Source organism: Dromiciops gliroides, chromosome 2, assembly GCF_019393635.1.
Source record: "Dromiciops gliroides isolate mDroGli1 chromosome 2, mDroGli1.pri, whole genome shotgun sequence".
Taxonomy (NCBI): domain Eukaryota; kingdom Metazoa; phylum Chordata; class Mammalia; order Microbiotheria; family Microbiotheriidae; genus Dromiciops; species Dromiciops gliroides.
This window is the reverse complement of record NC_057862.1, coordinates 561,587,650-561,608,546: the sequence shown is the minus strand read 5'-3', so window position 1 is coordinate 561,608,546 and position 20,897 is coordinate 561,587,650. Positions and strand designations below refer to the sequence as shown.

The window sequence follows — 20,897 nt, the reverse complement described above, 5'->3', positions numbered from 1 at the left end:
TGGGAGGGAGACGTGTCACTCCGGGCGGCCTCGGAGGGAGCCAGCAGGGTAATCCCCCCCCACCACTCACCCACTCTCCCAGGGGGACATTCGCAGACCACCCCGTCAAGGAAAACTCAGCTTCCCCTTTCCGAAGGCTGGGGAGGAGGGAACGCCCCCTCCCCCAAAGGCTAGGGAGGAGGGAGCACAGCTGCTCCTAGACGGGGCGCCCCCTCCCCAAAGGCCTGGGAGGATGGAGCACCACTTCTCCGAGCCTAGGGAGCCCCTTCTTCATACCCCAGGGAGGAGAAAGCGCCCCCTCCCCAAAGGCTAGTGAGGAGGAGGCACTGCCCGCTCCTAGACGGGGCGCCCCCTCCCCAAAGGCTAGTGAGGAGGGAACGCGGCGGCTCCTAGACGGAGCGCCCCCTCCCCACAGCCAAAGGAGGAGGGGCATGGCCGCCCCTAGACGGGCCGGGGTGGGGGGTGGGGGGGAGGAAGGAAGATCGGTCCAGCCAGGTCCTCGAAGCCCGGGGAGCCCAGCCCGCCCCTCCCAGATGCCGGGGCAGCTCCCCCAGGGTCGGGCTGCAGGAGCAGCGGCGGAGCCCGGGGTGAAGTTTCCTACCTGCACTAGGAGAAGCCGGAATTAGGAAGAGGCGCCGCCGCTAAACGCTGCCAACGCCGCCGCCGCCGCTGCCGGTCACGGGAAAAGAAGCAGCCCCGACGAGGAGGAGCCGGCGCCGGCCACTCGCCCCAGCCCCAGAGAAGGAAGGCAGCTCCGCCTGCCGCTCGAGCGCCCCGCAGTGCCCGCTGCACGCCTGCCGCCGCCGCCGCCGCCGCCGCCGCCTCCGACTTCCCCGCTCCCCAGCTGCACGCCTGGCCGCCTGGCTGCCGTCCGTCCGTCCGGGCGCTGCGTGCGTGTGAGTGTGTGTGAGAGTGTGCGTGTGTGTGTGTGTGTGTGCGTGTGTGTGTGTGTGTGTGGAGTCGTGGCACTTTCTGCCTCGGAGCTGGCGAACGCCCCCCACCCCCCTCCTCCTCCGCCACCGCCGCCGCCGCCGCCGCCGGGATCGCCGCCTCCTGCGTTCCGCCCCCTCCCCTCCGCCCAGGACCAGCCATTCATCGGCCGGCCCTCGCCCATTGGCCACCGGCCCGCCACTCCGCCAGCCGCCGGCCACTCAGAGAGCCGGCAGCTGGAGCCGAACGGGCCGCAGGCCACGGCTATTGGACGGAGAGGAGGGTTTCCCCGGCGGCCAATGGGAGCGGGGAAGAGCCGCGAGAAGAGGGGAGGAGGGAGAGGCAAAGTGGGAGGAGAGCAGGAGGGGACCTAGCTGCCCTGGGCTGTAGGGCTCTGGGTGCAAAGGCGCCCAGGGGGAAGGGGGCGGGGGGTGGGAGCAAAAGTGCATCGGCCTGGCGCCCCCCTCGTCCTCCTTGCCCTCCAGGACTGTGGAGGACTGGCCGCCTTCTCCCAACCCGGGCCTGGGTGCCCGTTTAGCCAGTGCACGGGCCGGGGAGCCTTGAGGGGCCGACCCTTTTCTTCTCGCCTCGCCCCCAGTCCCATACAAGCCGCTGACCTCCGGGGTCTTGGGCCAGCCCTTGTGCAGAGCCGAGAAGAGACCTGGGAACGGAGTAAAGAGCTTTGCCCCCCACCCCAGCCCAGGGCTGAGGTTTCCGAGGGCGCCTCCCGCCTTGTACAATACATCACCAGCATGGAGAGTGAGTTGATTCAACAAGACCAAACTTCCTTGAAAAGTGGCGTCCTCCCCTCTGCCTCCTCTATCCACCATGGATTCTGACGTCTGGTCTCTTGGGTGTGAGAAGTTGTGCCTTGTGTCTAGACGCCGAGGGGCTTTGGGAAGGACCACCGGGGCACCCCTGCCTTCGAGGGGTTTGCAGTCGAATTTAGCAAGAGTTCCCTTGGAGGAATTCGGGCACCCCTAGAACCAACGTGATTGGCTGCCCCAGAGGGTGCGAAAGGATTAAGGCTAGGTGATAGCATCCGCCTTTTAGAGATGAGTAAACCGAGGCATTATATGTCAGGTGCTTTGCAAACCGTGAAGCTAGTTATTATTCTACTGCTTATTCAAGGCCAGTCCCTAACAGCTAAAATGGCAGCAATGTACCAGAAGCCAGCCCGTTTTCCGTAAACTGAAAAGGAAATAGTGTTTTTATGTTTTCGTATTTTCCTCAGTATCTCCAACAACAGCAAACTTAGTACTTAATAAATATCATTAATTTGATTTTTTAAAAATCTTTGACTTTTAAGTCTAAAGCAGAACTGGTCTCTCTAGATTTTTAAGTCTTTCAACTAAAATAATTTCAGGCCTGTTTTTAATCTCATGTTATCAATTGGGTCCTTAAACTAAGTGCTTGAACTTTAGCCACCACCTACTTAGCAACCTGCTGCAGCATTCGGAAAAACCTTATTATGCAAAGACTATAAAGCCTGAAGTGACTCTCTCTAGCTTCTCTACACTCCTTCCCTTTCTTTGATGTTAACTGATTTTCTTCTGATTTCTTTTTCACATTTTCTTCAGAATGACTGCTTCTCCACTTGTCAGTCCTACAGTAAGTATAGTTCGTGTACAAGTTGTGGAAAATATAATTGACCATTGGCAAATAAAGAGGGGGTAAGGTTGAAAATTTAACAGTACATTCCTATTTTTAATCAGCATTAATTCCAGCTAGCTCCTATTGATTAATCATTAGTTTTTAGTTCTCGTTCTTGCCCATCCCCCCCCCCAAAAGGCGGGGCAGCATAGGCCCACCACTAGAAGCCAGGTGAATAATCTTGGATCTATGGCCATTTGTAGGAATTTCAGCAAATCATCCTCTGTGCTTAAATTTTGTGAACTCCTTAAATGGAAAAAATTAGTTATGCATTTACTCAATCACAGGAGGGAATGTCAGATAACATACACAAATCATTATATTAGCTTATATTTCCAAGCCAGACAAATGATCAAAATACTAAAACCCCATGAAACTCTTTTATTGTTCAGTCATTTCCAACTCTTCATGGCCCCATTTGGGGTTTTCTTGGCAAAGACACTGGAATGGTTTGTCATTTCCTTCTCCAACTCATTTTACAAATGAGGAAACTAAGGCAAATAAGGGTAAGTGACTTTCTCACTTTCTTCTCCTCCTATCCTGATTTTTCATTTCTATCACACCTTCCTTTTCTATTCACCCTTTCCTGGCTTCCTACACATCTATAAAAATAAGTGTCTAAACGTTTGAGGTAAGATTTGAACTCGACACTATCACCTGCACCACCTAGCTGTCCTTATGAAATTCTTCCAGATGTGAATTCAGGAAACATTACTCAAGACTAAGGATTTTTTATGAACAGGTTGAAAAAGTTTCCAGTCAATCAATCAACAAGGATTTATTAAGTTCCTACTATATGCCATGTGTTTAATAAAACAGCTGTCTGAGCTAAAAAGAAAACATACAGCGAAGGTAGATGGTAGATCTAGTGTAGCATTTCCCAGTGACCTATCCAGGGCAACATTTTTGGTCTGCAAATCTACTTGGAGTTAGGAAAGACCTGAATTTTAGTTCTGTCTCAGACACTAGCTGTGTGCCCATGTATACATTAATCTCTGTGAACCTCAGTTTTTTCATCTGTAAAGCAGAGAATTATAGTATATCCTTAACAGGATTTTTGTAAATCTCAAATGGAAAACTCTTTGCAAAACTCAGTGATATGCAGTGTACAAATTTCACTTACCTTTATTATTATTATTACTTCCACCAAAAGTCCATAGTTCTTAAAACCTGGAAACTAAAAAAAAAAGTATTCTCCCATCTTGATTTTCACTTCTATCACACATCCATTCCTAGCCTTGGCTTCCTACACATCTATAAAAATAAAAATAATAAAAACAATTATAGTCTCTTTTACTGAATCATCCTTCATATCCCAACACCCAACTGTGGCTATATCCCAAGACTGTTGTTGTTGCGTAATCATTTCAGTCATGTGTGATTTTTCCTGACTCTATTTGAGATTTTCTTGGCAAAGATACTGGAGTGGTTTGCTTTTCCTTCTCCACTTCATTTTACAGATGAGGAAACTGAGGCAAACAGGGTGAAATGTCTTGCCCAGAGTCACACAATTAGTGTCTGAGGCCAGATTTGCACTCAGGAAGATGGGTCTTCTAACTCCAGGGCCTGGCACTTTGCTGCTGGATCACCTAATTAATTACCCATAAGACTCTGTTGGGACTTTTTTCTTCTCTCTCTTTGTGACCTCATTGCCTATCATGGATTTAATTATCAACTCTATGCATATGATTTCCAATTCTATATAGCCCTCATCCCTTTGATAAGGTATAGTACTATATCACCAACTGCCAATTGGACATGAAACTGGAGACATCCCAAATTCAACACGTCCAGAACAAAACTCATCTTTTTTCCCCAGCTCTGCCTCTCTTCCAAGCTTCCTGGTCTCTGTCAAGTACACCATCATCTTTGCAGGGATGCAGGTTTGCAACCTCAAAATCATCCTCAGTTGCTCACTCTTCCTTACCACACATAGGCCATCGCCAAATCTTGTCATTTCTATTTCCATGAAATTTCTCACATACATTTCCTTTAAATACATATATTGACCATACCATTTCTGTCCCCTATTTCCTCTTACTTGGACTATTACAATTGCCTCCTAACATCCAGTTTCTCCCTCTTCCGGTCCATGTTCCATACAGTTGGCAAATTACTATTTCTCAGTATTTATAGGTCTGACTACCTCACTCCCCTGCTCAATAAAATACAGTGGATCTCTGTTTCATCTAAGTCTAAGATCAAATATAAAGGCTTCTTTTGGCATTTAAAGCCCTTAAAAACCAGGCCCCAACCTATCTTTGCAGCTTTATTATACATCCATTCCACACACTACAAAGCCCAATCACCATTGACCTTCTTGCTGTTGATCATACATGACACTCCATCTCTTCTCTTTGTACCTTTGTATTAGCTACCCTTCACATCTCTAATGATATCCTTCCTCACCTCAATCTCTTAGAATCCCTTGTTTACTTCAAAACTTAGTCACCTATGTGAGATTTAAAATTGGATATTAGATCATAAATCTCCCCTACTTAACCTTTCCCTTAATTTATCTCCCAAACTAGTAAATGGAAGAAGCTTTTGGTTTTCTAGATAGACCTTTTTATTTATTGTTATGGTAGTCACAAGGTGATGTTGATTAGAAGGATAGGAAAGTAGAAACACAATCAAGGACCACCCTTTTGGGGAGGAGACGAACAGTCCGCCTGCTGCGCATGTCAGACTGTTCGTCTCCTCCCCAAAAGGGTGGTCCTTGAAAAACTGGCGTCTTTCAGTTATCCTAACCGACTGTTAAAAACTTTCATATTTTACCACACCTACGTGAAGCTTTTCCTGATCTCCAGGAGCTAGTGACTGTATCCCCCAAATTACCTTATTTTTTATTCTGTATAGAAATTTTTATACACTTATTTAAATATTTGCTCTTGTCCCTGATAGAAAATAAGCTTTTTGAGGGGAAGAATTGTTTCATTTGTCTCTTCTTGTTACCAGCACCTGTCATATAATAGGTGCTTCTTGACAGATTAATATAATTAATAAAAATAATTGACATTTATATAATACTTTAAAGTGTGTGAGGCATTTTAAATGCATTATCTCTTTGTGAGCTTGAGTACAATAAGGATATAGAGAATAAAATGTTTCAGGATAGAGAATTTAAGTTTTGGAGAATTCCAACTGCAGTTTGAACTAAGAAACACTTGGATATGTAGTAGACTGATTTCTTGAATTATTAGTTTACATGGCAAATGGTCTTAGCAAAAAAAGTTAGCTGTGGATGGGAGTGTTTGGATTGCATTGTGGGTAGATAGAGAGGCCAGGCTTGGGGCAAAGGCCTTGCACAACTGTGGGCCATTATTGACATTGCTATTGACTCACCTGTTAACATTACATATGACAAATGAAAGCCCAGAATAAAAGGAAGACAGACCAATGGAGAAATGAACATTTACAAAAGATTTCTTACTCTAGGTATGGAAACCTTTGTGTCTGTTTCCCCTATGCCTACATAACATTCCTCTTTTTCATCTTGTGGACAAGTCCTCAGTCCTTGGGGAATGAGTTGTTATTTCAAAGTAAAAGGATAGCTCCAGAGAATTCTACTTGGCCTGAGGCCTCAAAACAGGACTAGAAGCTTTAATGGCCACACCTTCATTTCATTTTAGCTTGTAAGCTATAATAAAATCTTGGGTCCATTGTGTTGTGATAAGGCATTAGATTTGAAGTCAAATAATCGGAATCCAAAGCCAGGATCATTTTTTTACTGCCTATATAGTCTTGGGCAAGTCATTTAATTTCTCTGAGCCTCAGTTTCCTCATCTGTAAAATGGAGTATCACTAGATAATCCTAAAGGGCCTGTAAGCTCATCGCCTGGCTCCAGAACCATGCAAAGCAAATAGACATCTAATATCTTTTTTTTTTTTTGGTGGAGCAACGAGGGTTAAGCGACTTGCCCACGGTCACCCAGCTAGTAGGTGTCAAGGGTCTGAGGCCAGATTTGAACTCAGGTCCTCCTGAATCCAGGGCCAGTGCTCTATCCACTGCGCCACCTAGGTGGCCCTGGATTCAGGAGGACCTGAGTTCAAATCTGGCCTCAGACCCTTGACACCTACTAGCTGGGTGACCGTGGGCAAGTCGCTTAACCCTCGTTGCTCCACCAAAAAAAAAAAAAGTTCCATGGGGTGATAGTCCCTTAACTTCTACCCATAACCTAGTTCAGTTGTTCTCGAAGTGTGGTCTAGGGATCCCTGGTTGGTCATTAAGACCCTTTAGAGGCGGTCTATAAGGTCAAAACTATTTTCACTTAAAAATTAGATATTTGAATGTCCAATACAGTAAATATCAATAGTTTTAACCAACATAAACAAAATCTTTTTGGGGAGTACCCAGTAATTTTTAAGATTATGAAAGGGTGGAGGCTAATTGAACTTTTAAGATTATGAAAGGGCCAGGACCTAACTGAACTCTCCCAACATTCCCCTCCAAATAACTTTAAAATAATGCCTTAAATAAATTTTGGAGCAACAAGGCCAATGAAAGGTCAGAATGAGACATTTTTCCAGTCTAAGATAATTTAGGGAGCCTGCAGGGGAGGTCTGTAACACCAAGGTGGGCCCTAGAGGCAGCCAGGACAGCAATAGCAGCATCCTCGGGAGCTCTCAGCCCAGGAATGTTAAAGGGGTTGGACAGAAAGAGATTAAAAAGGATTCTTTCCTGGCACTGGGTGCAGCTGGCACTGACTGATAACTTTATTGCCCGTAAACAGGACTGGTTCACAGTTCCAAGGCAGAGAAGAGCATTTATGATTGGTCACAAGGGAGTAGAGGCCCTGGTCACAGTTCTAGGGCCAAGAGGAACACTGGGAGTAGAGGACCTTCCTGGGAAAAGACTAGAGCATAGACCAGGAGAGAAGTAACCACACCTCTCCCAAAATAACAACACCTTGAAAACACCAAAAACTTGTAGACCCTCCAGAACTAACTCTGAAAACAGTACAAAAAGAGATGAAGTTTGGGACAGCACTTCTCCACTCCCCAGATGAGCAGAACCCAAGTTTAACATAAATTCAAAATGAAGAAATAGGAGGTTGGGAAAATGAACAAACAAACAAACAAAAAAAGAAATGGCATAAAAAATTCTATGGTGGCAGGGAAGACCAAGACAAACTTAGAAGACGACAATGTAAAAACAACTATTAGCAAAACCTCAAAGAAAAATGCACATTGGACCCAAAGCCAAAAAGAATTCCTGGAAGAGTAGAAAAAAGAGATTAGTAGAGAAAAAATTGGAAAAGAAATAAGTGATGCAAGAAAATTATGAAAAGAGAATTAATAGTTTGGTAAAAGAGGCACAAAAAATGCTGAAGAAAACCACACCTCAAAAAACAGAATTGGTCTAATGATAAAAGAGACACAAAAATTTACCGGAGAAAACTCTTTAACAGAATTAGCCAAATGGAAAAAGAGGCACAAAAGCTCACTGAAAAAATAATTTCATAAAAATTAGAATTGCAACTGGAAATTAAAAACTCCATGAGATATTAAGAAACAATAAAACAAAGTCAAAAGAATGAAAAAATAGTAGAAAATCTGAAATATCCCATTGGAAACATAACTGACCTAGAAAACAGATCAAGGAGAGATAATTTAAGAACTGTTGGACTACCTGAATGGCATTATCAAAAAAAAAAAAAAAGAGCCTAGATAGACATCATATTTTCAAGAACGTATAAAGAAAAACTGCCCTGATAGATCAGGAGGTAAAATAGAAATTGAAAGAATCCACCAGTTCTTGAAAGAGATCCCAAAATTGTAACTCTCAGGAATATGATAACCAAATTCCAGAGCTCCTCAGTCAAGGTCAAGGAGAAAATATTGCAAGCAGCCAGAAAGAAACAATTCAAGTATTGTGGGGCCACAGTCAGGATCACTCAAGATTTAACATTAAAGGAATGCCTTAAGAAGCATTGCTAACAATAAGGCTAGGAGAGGTGATGAAACTCCAGCTGAGTTATTTAAAACCCTAAAAGACAATGGTGTTAAAGTGCTGCACTCAATATGCCAGCAAATTTGGAAAACACAACAGTGGCCACTGGGTTGGAAAAGATCAGTTTACTTCCCAATCCTAAAGCTAGGCAAGGCAAGGTATGTTTAAATGACCTAACAGTTGTGTTCTTTTCACATGCCAGCAAAGTTATGCTTAAGGTTCTGCAAGCTAGGCTTCAGCAATATGTGAAGCAAGAATTACCAGAAAAGTAGGCCTGTTTTCAAAGAGGCAGAGGAGCTAAAGACCAAATTGCCAACATTCACTGAATTATGGAGAAAGCAAGAGAATTCTAGAGAAAACATCTACTTTTACTTCATTGATTACGCTAAAGCCTTTGACTGTGTGAATCACAACAAACTGGCAAGTTCTCAAAGATATGGGAGTACCAGATTATTTTACTTGTCTCCTGAGGAACCTGTATATGGCCCAAGAGGCAACATTTAGAACCAAACATGGAACAACTAATTGGTTTAAGATTGGAAATGGAGTACAACAAGGTTGCATATTGTCAACTTATTTATTTAACTTATATGCAGAGTACATCATGTGAAATGTCAAACTGGATAACTCAAAGGCTGGAATTTTAAGGTTGTTGGGGAAAATATCAACAATCTCAGATATGTAGATGATACCACTCTGGTGGCAGAAAGTCAAGGATTAAGATGCTTCTTGCTGAGGGTGGAAAAAGAGAGGGTAAGAGCAGGCTTAGAGCTTAACATTAAAAAAAACCTAAGATCTTCACAACTGGTCCTATCACTTCCTGTAAAAAAGAGGAAGAAGATCTATGCAGGGATCATGCAAAGCCATGAAATTAAAAGATGCTTGCCCCTTGGAAGGAAAGATATGACAAACATGGATAGCATACTAAAAAGCACAGATATCACCTTGCCAAAAAAAAAAAAAAGTCCATATAGTCAAAGCTGTTATTTTTCCAGTAGCAATGTACAGCTATGAGAGTTGGACTATAAGGAAAGCTGAGCACCACAGAATTGATGCTTTAAACTTGTGGTACTAGAGAAGCCTTTTGATAGTTCCTTGGATAGCAAGAAGGTCAAAACAGTCAATACTTAAAGAAATTAATCCAGGCTATTCATTGGAAGGTCAAATACTGAAGCTGAAGCTTAAATACTTTGGCCACATGATGAGAAGATGGAACTCATTGGAAAAGAGCCTGATTTGGTAAAATTGAAGGCAAAAGGAAAAGGGGATGTCAGAGGATGAGATGGATAATGTTATGGAAGCAGTGAACTTGAACTTTGGCAAATTCCAAGAAAAAGTGGAAGATAGAAGAGCCTGACATGCTATGGCCTAAGGGCTCATGAAGAGTAGGATGACTCAATGGCTCAACAACAATAATACGTTAAAGGAGTGGAGAACTTAGAATGTCATGTTCCTGAAGACAAAGGAGCTACGATTACAACCAAGAATAACCTACCCAGCAAAACTGAGTATGATCCCTTAAGGAAAAAATTGAAATTTAATGAAATAGAGGACTTTTAAGCATTTCTAATGAAAAGATCTGAGCTGAATAGAAATTTTGACCTTCAAACATAAGACTAAAAAAAAAAAGGTAAACATGAAAGAGTAATCATAAGAAACTCAATAAAGTTAAACTCTTTACATTCCTATATGGAAAGATGATATAACTTGTATAACTTAACTAAAAAAAAAAACCTTAGCATTATTAGGGCAGGTAAAAAGGAGTCTATATTGACATAGAGCATGAGTATAAGTCCATTATGTTGGGATGACCTAAAAAAAGAGGTAAGAAAGAGGGATGCCCTGGGAGAAGGGTGAAGAGAGAGGCATAATGGGGAAATTTTTCTCACATAAAAGAGCCTCATAAGGAAGAGCTTTTAAACTGCAGGGGGAAATGGGCAGGGTAACAATGCAATACTTAAACCTCACTCTCAGAATTGGTTCAAAGAGAGAAGAATATATGTACATAGTTGAGTATAGAAATCTATCTTACCCAATATGTAAATAGAGGGGAAGGGGATAAGAGTGATGAGAGGGTGATAAAAGGGAGGTGGTTTAAGGAAGGCAGTGGTCAGAAGCAAAACAAACTTTTGAGGAAGAACAGGGTAAAAAGAAAAGGATAAACACAAGAAAATAGGATAAAGGGAAATACACAGTAATCATAACTGTGAACAGGATGAGCTTACCAATAAAATGGAAGCAGATAAAAAAGATTAGAACCCAGAATCCAACAATACATTGCTTAAAAGAGACATATTTAAAATAAAAAGATGCATAGAGTTAAAATAAAAGATTGGAGCAGAGTCCGTTATGCTGAAGCTGAAATTTTTAAAAAGGCAGAGGTAGCAATCATGATCTTAGACAAGGCAAAAGTACAAATAGGTCTAATTAAAAGAGATAATCGAATTACATTTTGCTAAAAGGTACCACAGACAATTAAGTAATATAAAAAATTTTATAGCAAGTTGCTTTGTTAAAGGCTTCATTCCTCAAATATATAGGGAACGGAGTCAAATTTATAAAAACAAGAGCCATTCCCTCAATTGATAAATAAAGACATGAACAGGGAGTTTTCAGAAGAAGAAATCAAAACTATAGTCATATGAAAAAATGCTCTCAGTCATTACTGATTAGAGAAAGGCAAATTAAAACAACACTGAGGTACTACCTCACACCTATTAGAAATAGCAAATTCTGGATGGGATGAGGGAAAATAGGTACAATAACGAACTGTTTGTGGAATAGTAAACTGGTCCAGGCATTCTAGAGAACATTCTGAAACCTTGCAAAAAAGACTGTGCATGCTCTTTGATCAAACAATACCATTACTAGGTCTACATCTCAAAGAGGTCAAATAAAAAGAAATAGGATAGGGGCAGCTGGGTGGCACAGTGGATGGAGCACCGGCCCTGGAGTCAGGAGTACCTGAGTTCAAATCCAGCCTCAGACACTTAACACTTGCTGGCTGTGTGACCCTGGGCAAGTCACTTAGCCCCAATTGCCTCACTAAAAAAAAAAAAAAGAAAAAGAAATAAGATTACAAAACTATTTATAGCAGCTTTTTCTGGTAGCAAAGAAGGAAATTGAGGAGATGCTCATCAGTTGGGGAATGACTGAAAAAGTTGTGGCATATGATTGTGATGAAGTATTATCGTGTTATGAGATAATAAAGGAATGGTTTCAGAAAAACGTAGCAAGACCTATATGAACTGATGCAAAATGAATTTTGAAGAACCAGGAGATCATTATACACAGTAACAGCAATGTTGTAATAATAATCAAATGTGAAAGACTTGGCTACTTTGATCAATAAAATGATCCAAGACAATTCCAAAGGTCTCATGATGAAAAAACTGTTATCCACCTCCAAAGAGAGAACTGATGAACTCTGAGTCTAAATTGAAGTATAATTTTGCCACTTCTTTTTTTTCAATATGACTAATGTGGAAATGTATTTTGTATGATTTTACATGTATAATTGATACTATATTGTCTGAGTGGGTGGGGGAGGAGTGAGAGGGAGGGAGGGAATAATTTTTTTAAAAAAAGAATGGGGGCAGCTAGGTGGCTCAGTGGATAGAGCACCGGTCCTGGAGTCAGGAGTACCTGAGTTCAAATCCGGCCTCAGACACTTAACACTTACTAGCTGTGTGACCTTAGGCAAGTCACTTGACCCCAATTGCCTCATTAAAAAAAAAAAAAAAAAATTTCAAAAAAGAATGTAAAAGGGTCATAAGATCAAAAAGTCTGAGAATTGTTGGCCTAGTCCAGGTCCTCATAATCTTATCTCTGGTTTGTTTCAACAGAGCTTCCTAGCTGGATCTCTGTTCTAAAAAGGTCTTCCCTTCCAACCCATCCTATCTATCATTAAACAGATTTCCCCAAAATTCTGCTTTCTTCATTCAACAACTCAATTTAATTCAACAATCACTTATTAAGTCTTCAAGAAACTTACATGCTCCTGGGAAGACACAAGATAAATAAATTCAAGATAATTTTAGGAGAAAATAAACTAACACTAAGGGATCAGAAAAAGCTTTAGAAGGAAGTACTAGGGTTGAGCTTTAAAGGAAGCTAATAACTTGAAGAAGCATAGGTGAAGGAAGAAAGGACATTCCAGATATGGGAGACAAAGGCTAGATCTGGCTGAGTTTATGGAACAACAAGAAGTAATGTAAAATAAGTCTGGAAAGGTAGGCAAGTGCCACAACATGAAGGGTGTTAAATGCTAAGCTCTATTTTATAGGCAGCTAGGATGTATAGTAGATAGAGTACTGGACCTAGAGTCAGGAAGACCTAGGTTAAAAGCCAAACTCAAACCTTTGTTAGATGTATGACCTTGTATGAGTCTAAATTTCTGTCTTCAACTCCTTCCTCTGTAAAATGGGGATAATAATAGTACCTACCTCACAAGGTTGTTGTGAGGCTCAAATGAGATAATATTTGTAAAATGCTTTGTAAACCATAAAGTTCAGTATAAATGCAAGCAATTGTTACGATTATTTGATCCTATAGGCAATAGGGAGTTACTAAAGTCTTAAAGAAGGGAGTAACATGGTCAGACCTGTGCTTTAGGAAGATGAATTTGGCAGCTGTCTGTAGGATGGTTTGGAGAGGAGATGGGCTCCAAAGCAGGAAGATCAAAAATAAGGCTATCGTAATGGTCAAGTTAAGAGTTCATGAGATGGGGCAGCTAGGTGGCGCAGTGGATAGAGCACCGGTCCTGGATTCAGGAGGACCTGAGTTCAAATCTGGCTTCAGACACTTAACATTTATGTTAAGTGTGACCCTGGGCAAGTCACTTAACCCCAGTTGCCTAACCAAAAATAAATAAACAAACAAACAGATAGATAGATAGATAGATAGATAGATAGATAGATAGATAGATAGATAGATAAATAAATAAATAAATAAATAAATAAATAAATAAATAAATAAATAAATAAATAAATAAATAAATAAAAGAGTTCATGAGAGACTGGACAAGGGTAGGGGTCCTGTGAGTGGAGAGAATTCAAAATCTTATAAAAACGAATGTTGAAAACTCTCTTTACATGTAAGTGGGAAAAAAATTACTACTGAGAGATGTAGTCAAAGTTGCCTCATCCTTATAAAGTTGGCCAAACTTACTCCTGGTCATAACATCTAGAGTCTAGATTTACCTAGTCTGGGCTGATATAAGTAAGCTGCAATCTTATTCTACATGGGACCAGGCTTCCATATCATTCCTTGGTCATTTTCAAACCATATTTCCTACAATCCAGTCATCATCCTCATTTACCTCCCACAATTGGAACCTAAGATTCTATCCCTGGAAATACCATAGGTTCTGGTAGCTGAACCTCATAGCCTTTTCTTTCTTCAAACCAGGTCACCATGTCACTTCCAAACTAGCATTTCCCAACCATGCTATGATACACATGCATTTCCTCCTTCTTTCCAATTTCACATTATATGTTTTCTTGAGGGTAGGTACCATCTTGATTACATATTTGTATCCCCAACATTTAACATGGGTGTCTTAACATAGAAAACATTCAACTAATGTCCTATCTGCCTAGCTTTCTAATGTCTCCCTAAAAGCACCCATTTATATTTAGTATACTATATTTTAATAAGTTTTTATTGATGTCTTCTGTTTTTTGCATCATTATAGTTACCCCAAATATGCCTCCCACTTTTCTTCCCCCTTCCAGAGAGCCATCCCATATAACAAATAATATTTTTTAGAGAGGAAACAAAATCAGCACAGCCTGAGAACATGTGCAATGTGTAATAGCTGTGAACCTCCCAGCTCCATGAAGGGTTCTGTCCTCCCATATCTCTTCATTTAGGTCCTTTGATCTTTATAACTTTGTTACTTTTACTTTTGATTTTTTGGAATGTAATTGTTCTTTCCATTTATATAGTTGTACTTACTGTGTACATTGTTTTCTTGGCTCTCCTTGCTTCTTCATCAGTTCATGTGAATTTTTCAAGCTTCTCTGTATTTATCATATCCATCTTTACTTAAAGCACAGTAATATTCTATTATATGTATATACCACAATTTGTTTAACCATTCCCCAATTGATGGGTCTCTACTTTGTTTCCAGTTGTTTTTTATCACAAAAAAGAAAGTACTATATTTTGATGAAGGTTCTCATCTTCTTGATGGAATTCAGATAGAAACAGTACAGGGAAAGACAGCTATCATACTCATATTCTTTTATATATCAGGTTAGATGGACAAGTGCATAAGTAGATAAGACAACTACTGTTTATAGTTGGATAAAAATTTATAGTTGGAAGTGTTATATGAATGCAAGCTCACAAAGTTGTTGGTATAACTCCAATAGCAGATAAGTCAATTCTTCATATTCTTTCAGGATTTGAATATCTTCTGCTAGATCTCTATATTTTGAAAGTCTCTTTTTCCACATAGTTTGGAGATTATGAATGTTTGGCATAGTGGTACCTGTTAGCAACATAATTCTTATGTTACTATGTATCTGGATGATATCCAGATGATTGTAAGCAATATCAACATCTGATAATGCTCCATAGCTACTACGGTTTCTTTGACTTCTTAAGGACGTGTTGAGGTCTATATTTGTAGTATGGTATATAATCCATGAAAGACAGTGAGCTTCTCATGTATAAGTCTAGCCAATAAGTCACATCTTCCTAAGTGTTTGCTTGTTAAGTATGATAGGCACTAAGTTTTTGCAACTTTCAGTGACATACATTTTCATAAGGTCATAGGTTCAGAGCTAGAAGGGACCTCAAAAGCCATCTAGTTCAATCCTCCCATTTTTACAGATGAGGAAACGGAAACACGATGAGGTTAAGTAAGGGACTTGCCCAAAGTAATACAGTTCCTATTGATTCCTTACCAGTCTGCACTGATCACTAAATCTGGACTTTCTTATCCAATCAGCTGTCAAGTCTTGTCATTTCTACCTTTACAGAATCTCTTGTATAAGCCCCCTTCTCTCCTCTGAGCCAGAGCTCTGATGAAGGCCCTCATGACCTTACAACTGGACTATGACAAAAACCTGCTGGTTAGTATCTCTTCAAGTTCCTATCCACTCTGGTCCACCTTTGACTCAACTTTCAAACTGATCTTCCTAAAAAGTACAGGTCTAACCATGTCACTCCTGTGTTCAGTCAACTCCAATTGCTCCCTACTGCCTCCAGGATCAAATATAAAATCCTCTGTTTGGCTTTTAAATTGGTTTTCAATTAATATTATTGTGCTGTAAGAAATGACAAGTAAGATGATTGCAGAAAGGCCTGGAAAGACTTATATGAACTGATAATATAGTGAAGTGAACGGAATCAGGAGAATGTTGTACACAGTGACAGCAATATTGTTTGATGAAGAATTGTGAATGACTTAACTATTCTCAGCAATACAACAATCCCAAAGAACTAATGATGAAGAAAGAACTGATGTTGATTGAACACAGACTGAAACATGCTATTTTTTCCTTTTATTTGTTTTCTTGTACAAAATAACTAATATAGTAATGTTTTACATAATTGCACATGTATAACCTGTATCTGATTGCTTACCACCTCAGGAAGAAGGGAGGGATAAAATTTGAAACTCAAAACTTAAAAAAAATTTTTATTATTTAAAAATAATAATAAAGCCTTCCATTACCTAGCCTCTTCCTACATTTCCAGTCTTCTTATACCTTATGTGTCCCCATGTATGCTGTGATCCAGGGACACTGCGTTCCTTACTGTTCTTCAAACAAGACTTTCCATCTCTTTACTACAGATATTTTCATTGGCTGTCCCCCATGCCTAGAACTCTTTCCTTCCTCCTCTCTGCCTCCTGGCTCCCCTGGTCTCCTTCAAGTGCAAGCTAAAGTCTCACCTTCTAAAAGAAGTCTTTCCTGATCCCCCTTAATGCTGTGCCTTCCTTCTGTTAATTAGCTCCAATTTATCTTATAAATATCTTGTTTGTACATAATCATTTGCATGTAGACTCCCTCATTAGACCATGAACTCCTTGAGAGCAGAGACTGCCATTTACATTTCTTTTTCCCCTGCTCATAGGGTCTGCACATAGCAGGCACTTACTATATGATAGTTGACTGACTAACTCACTCCACTTTGTTCTTATGGTTCTTACCCTGAAAAAAGCTGCTGCTTATATGGTACAAATGCTGAAGTGTTTTTATGCTTTTTGCCAAATATAATGGACAAATGTATTCATTCATGATGGTTATAGCAAATATAGCAAATGCCAACTTTTAAAAAACTCAGTTTCAGTATAATTGTTTTGCTAGTTGTAATACTACCATCATACTCAAAAGGGGCTTTTCAAAATTCCAAGCTGTATGCCCATTTTCTTTTCAAAATCATTTGAAACACCACTATTATTTTTGTTATCTGTCTTGTTTTAGGTAACATTTCTGGAGTTTGCATTCAGTAAAGATTTTTATTGACCCGAGGTTCTCCTTTCCCACTTCAAATTTTATTAACAGTTTAATTTCATCTTTTATTTCAACAAATCTAGACTTAGAGATGAAGTTATTTCTTGTGGTTGCCCTGAACTGGTCAGCAATAATATTGTGTAATGTGGAACAAAAGGTACAGTTGATAAAAAACAGTATGAAACCCTTGCCTGTAAATGGTAAGATCTGTTTCCAGTTTTGTGGTGATGTGATACTGGCATATAATGAAAATATCCAAATCTTCAATCTAACATGTACTCATAGTTTTTCCACTTGAATGGCCAGCACCAAATGTACTAAAGCATTTCAATTCAGTGGGGTTATTTCTCATTTATTCTAAGTTATCTAGCCTTCTTGCAATACCAGAACATGAAGAAATACCATTTGTCCTGCTGCCCTCTTTGTCAAACTCCTCATCCCGATGATTTCAAGTAGGTCCAGCCTTCAACCCTATGCCACCTTATCTATTTCTTTGACCCTAAAGCGCAGTTATATCACAATGCCTGTGGTACTAACCAGTCAGGGGTATTGCCAGAGTCTAAGTTACCAAAATTTAAGGGTTCCTGTTGACCTTTACAGCTTTTGTAAGGACCTCAGGGCATGTGAAGTCCCCCCTGTACATAAGCCCAGTTGTCATTCTCATACTTTTCCATTACCACCTTCTCTCCCATGGCGACTCACCCATCAGCTATAGTAGAAAGAGCACCAAAATAGTCAAGGGTGTGGACAGTTTTAAAAATAATAATTATCACTGGCCATATGCAAACATGCATCAAATCACTGTGATTCAAATATATAAAGAACATTATTAAAATCATCTAGCTCCTCAGTATTCTCTCTAAAGTAAATAATTCTCTAGATCATTAAACCTCTCAAAACACAGAATATTAAGAGTTGGAAGGGACCTCAGAAGTCATCTAGTCCAATCCACAGCTGAATAAGAATCCTTCTTGTGAATCATCCAGCAAATGATCATCTAACTTTTTCTCGAAGATCTTTTTTCTAGCCCTTTAGAAATTTTGTTGCTTTTCTCAAAAATTTGTCAGTGAAATGCTTTTTTATTATTGGGCTGTATTGGAAAATACAGCATTAAAGAAGATTCACATTAGCATAAAAAAGAGAAGATTCTTAAAAGCATGGATGATATCTTAGAAGTCATTTAGTTCAACAAATCTAGACTTAGAGATGAAGTTATTTCTTGTGGTTGCCCTGAACTGGTCAGCAATAATATTGTGTAATGTGGAACAAAAGGTACATTTTATTGGTATAGCTAGTAAGTATCTGAGGCTGGATTTGAACTCAGGTCTGTCCTGACTCCAGGCCCAGCTCTCTCTTCACTGCACCTCCTAGCTATACTATTACTACTTACTAGCACTGTAATCATAGGGCAAGAAGTCATGTAATTTCTCTGAGTTTGGGTTTCTATATCTGTAAAATGAGTGGGTCAAACTAAATGATCTTCCATTTCTAACATTCTATGATACTAAAATGATTATTGTTATCTTTGGGCTCAAAGTTTCTCCAGTAAGAAAAGGAAAGTAATTAGAGAAACTAATTCACACTAACATATTATTGACTTGGTATAATAAAATTATCCTTCCTTGGAGCATTTGTAGTTCAAAGGACGAAGGGAATAAAAAGTTGTCCCAGCTCTCAAAGCCATTGTCTGGGAATCTATCTCCTGTGGAGAAGAGGCTAGTTATCCCCACCAATTGCCAACCACCTGCAACTCACAGACAGCTGGTCGATAAACATTTATTAAACACCTATTGCATGTCAGGCACTGTACTAAGAGTTGGGGATACAGAGAAAAACAAAGGACAGTCCCTGCTCTCAATAAGCCAGCCTAGCTGAAGCAATCAGTCACCAGGAAGCACCATGAGCCAGGAAGACCAAACACCATGACCTTGTCTACCATGCCCACCTTACATTCTGATAGAAATAACCCAGGACCTTGAACCTGAGAGCTTTTGGAATTGCAGTACTTCTAATCCAGTGTCAAATGGTTTAATATCAGAAACCAATAATTTATCATGATGCAGAAAAGTGGGTCAATATCAGAAACTGATATAGTTTTATCATGTCACATGATGAGGAAAAGGCATTGGCATCTGCTCCGCCACTACAGCCTAAGGACCCTGCATCCTTTCTGTCTGATTTGAAACTGAAACTTTCCATACATGTTGCCTCCCCCGCCCCATTAGAGTGTAAGCTATTTGAGAGCAGAGACTATCTGGCTTTTCTATTTGCACCTGCAGTGTTCAGCATTGTGCTTTGTGTACAATAAGCATTTAATAAATACTTTGTTTTATTCTAAAGAAACTTGAAAAGCTGAAGCATTTGGGCTGAATCTAATAAGATCAAATTCCATAGGGATAAGAATAAAGTCTTCCTCTTGGCTACAAAAATATCAAATTCACAAGTATAAGATAGGAGAGGCATGGGTAAGGAGCAGTTGTCCTGAAAAAGGTCTTGGTGTTTTAGTGGATTGCCACCTCAATATGAATCAACAGTGTGACACAGAAGCCAAAAAAGTTAATGTCATCTTGGACTGCATTATGAGGAGGTGATGGTCCTACCACACTCTGCCCTCCTCAGACCTCATCTAGAGTATTGTCCTCAGGTCTGGGCACCGTGGTTGAAGAAGGACATGAATAAGCAGGTGTGTAAACAGAGGAGAGTAATAAGAATGATGAAGGGCCTTGAGTCCATGACATATGAGGAGGATCAGTTGAAGGAAGTTGGCGTGGTTAGCCTGGAGAAGTCTTAGGTGGCATGTGGTTGTTCCCTTTAAGTATTTGAGGGGCTGGCATGTGGGGAAAGGATTAGACTTGTTCTTTTGGGCCCAAGAGAACAGAACCAGGGGCAATGGGTAGGTTTCAAAGAGCCAAAAGTAGGCATGATTTCAGTAAAAAACAAAACAAAACAAAAAAACTTCTTTCTATTAGAATTGTGTAAGAGTGGAGGTCTTTGAGCAGAGGGTAGATGATCACTTTCTAAGTATGTTATAGTAGGGATTCTTTGGTTTATGGATTTGACTAGCTGGGCCAATGACTTACCTTTCAACTCTCAAATTTAAAATCCCTGGGAGCAAGTAGGTGGTGACATGGATACAGCAGCAGTGTTGGATTCAAGAGAACCTGAGTTCAAATCTAGCCTCACACACTTATTAGCTGCATGACACTAGGCAAGTCATTTAACCTTGATTTCCTCACCCTGCCCCCCCCCAAAAAAAATCTGTAATCCTGTGCTTCTGGTGTAGAAGACTAGGGGAACTTTCAGGCCAATCAAAATTTGGGAAGGCTAGTTTTCTTGAAAGACTTAAAAGTAAATGAAACTTTCCTGCAACTTTTCACCTTCATATTCCAGATCTGTAAAAAGGCCAAATCCTAAAGAAATGTTTTCATTCTTTTAGGAGGGAAAATTAATGAGATCCATCTTTGGCATGGATTAGAAAATTCCACTGTAGTGTTGGCAGGATTGACCCTGGCACAAAAACTGAAGGGGAAAAAACCAAGCATAAACCATTGAAAGGTGCTAGGAACAAAGGTGAAATTGATTGGCCTGATTTCATTGTCCACACCTAGGGAAAAGAAGAGAGGAGAAGATGAAGTAAACAAAGAAAATGGATGGTGAAAGGTGTGTCTAATTGAGGCAAGGTACTTTCCCAAGCAGTTCTGGTAATGCATCTATCTTTGTTAGCAGGACAATGCTCTCCTTATTCCAGGCATCCTGAGGACAGGATGGTTGACTCAGCAGGTTAACTAGCAGAAGTCTTGGCAACAAAGACACAGGATGGGGAGGGTTAGCTCCAGCCCTGTTCCCCCAGGGTGACCCTAAGCAGGTTACTTCACCAGCTTAAAGGCTATAAA

General features: G+C 40.4%; 1 protein-coding gene across 5 annotated transcripts in view; it reads right to left on the bottom strand.

Annotated features, from left to right (window-relative positions):
* RRBP1 (ribosome binding protein 1) overlaps window positions 1-959 on the bottom strand; it is a 121,688-nt gene extending 120,729 nt beyond the window's left edge. For all 5 annotated transcript variants that reach the window (XM_043981810.1, XM_043981811.1, XM_043981812.1 and 2 more), the window contains exon 1: window positions 602-959. The gene's annotated coding sequence lies outside the window, so the exon portion shown is untranslated. The remainder of the gene's footprint in view (window positions 1-601) is intronic.
* Window positions 960-20,897: the final 19,938 nt, after the last annotated feature.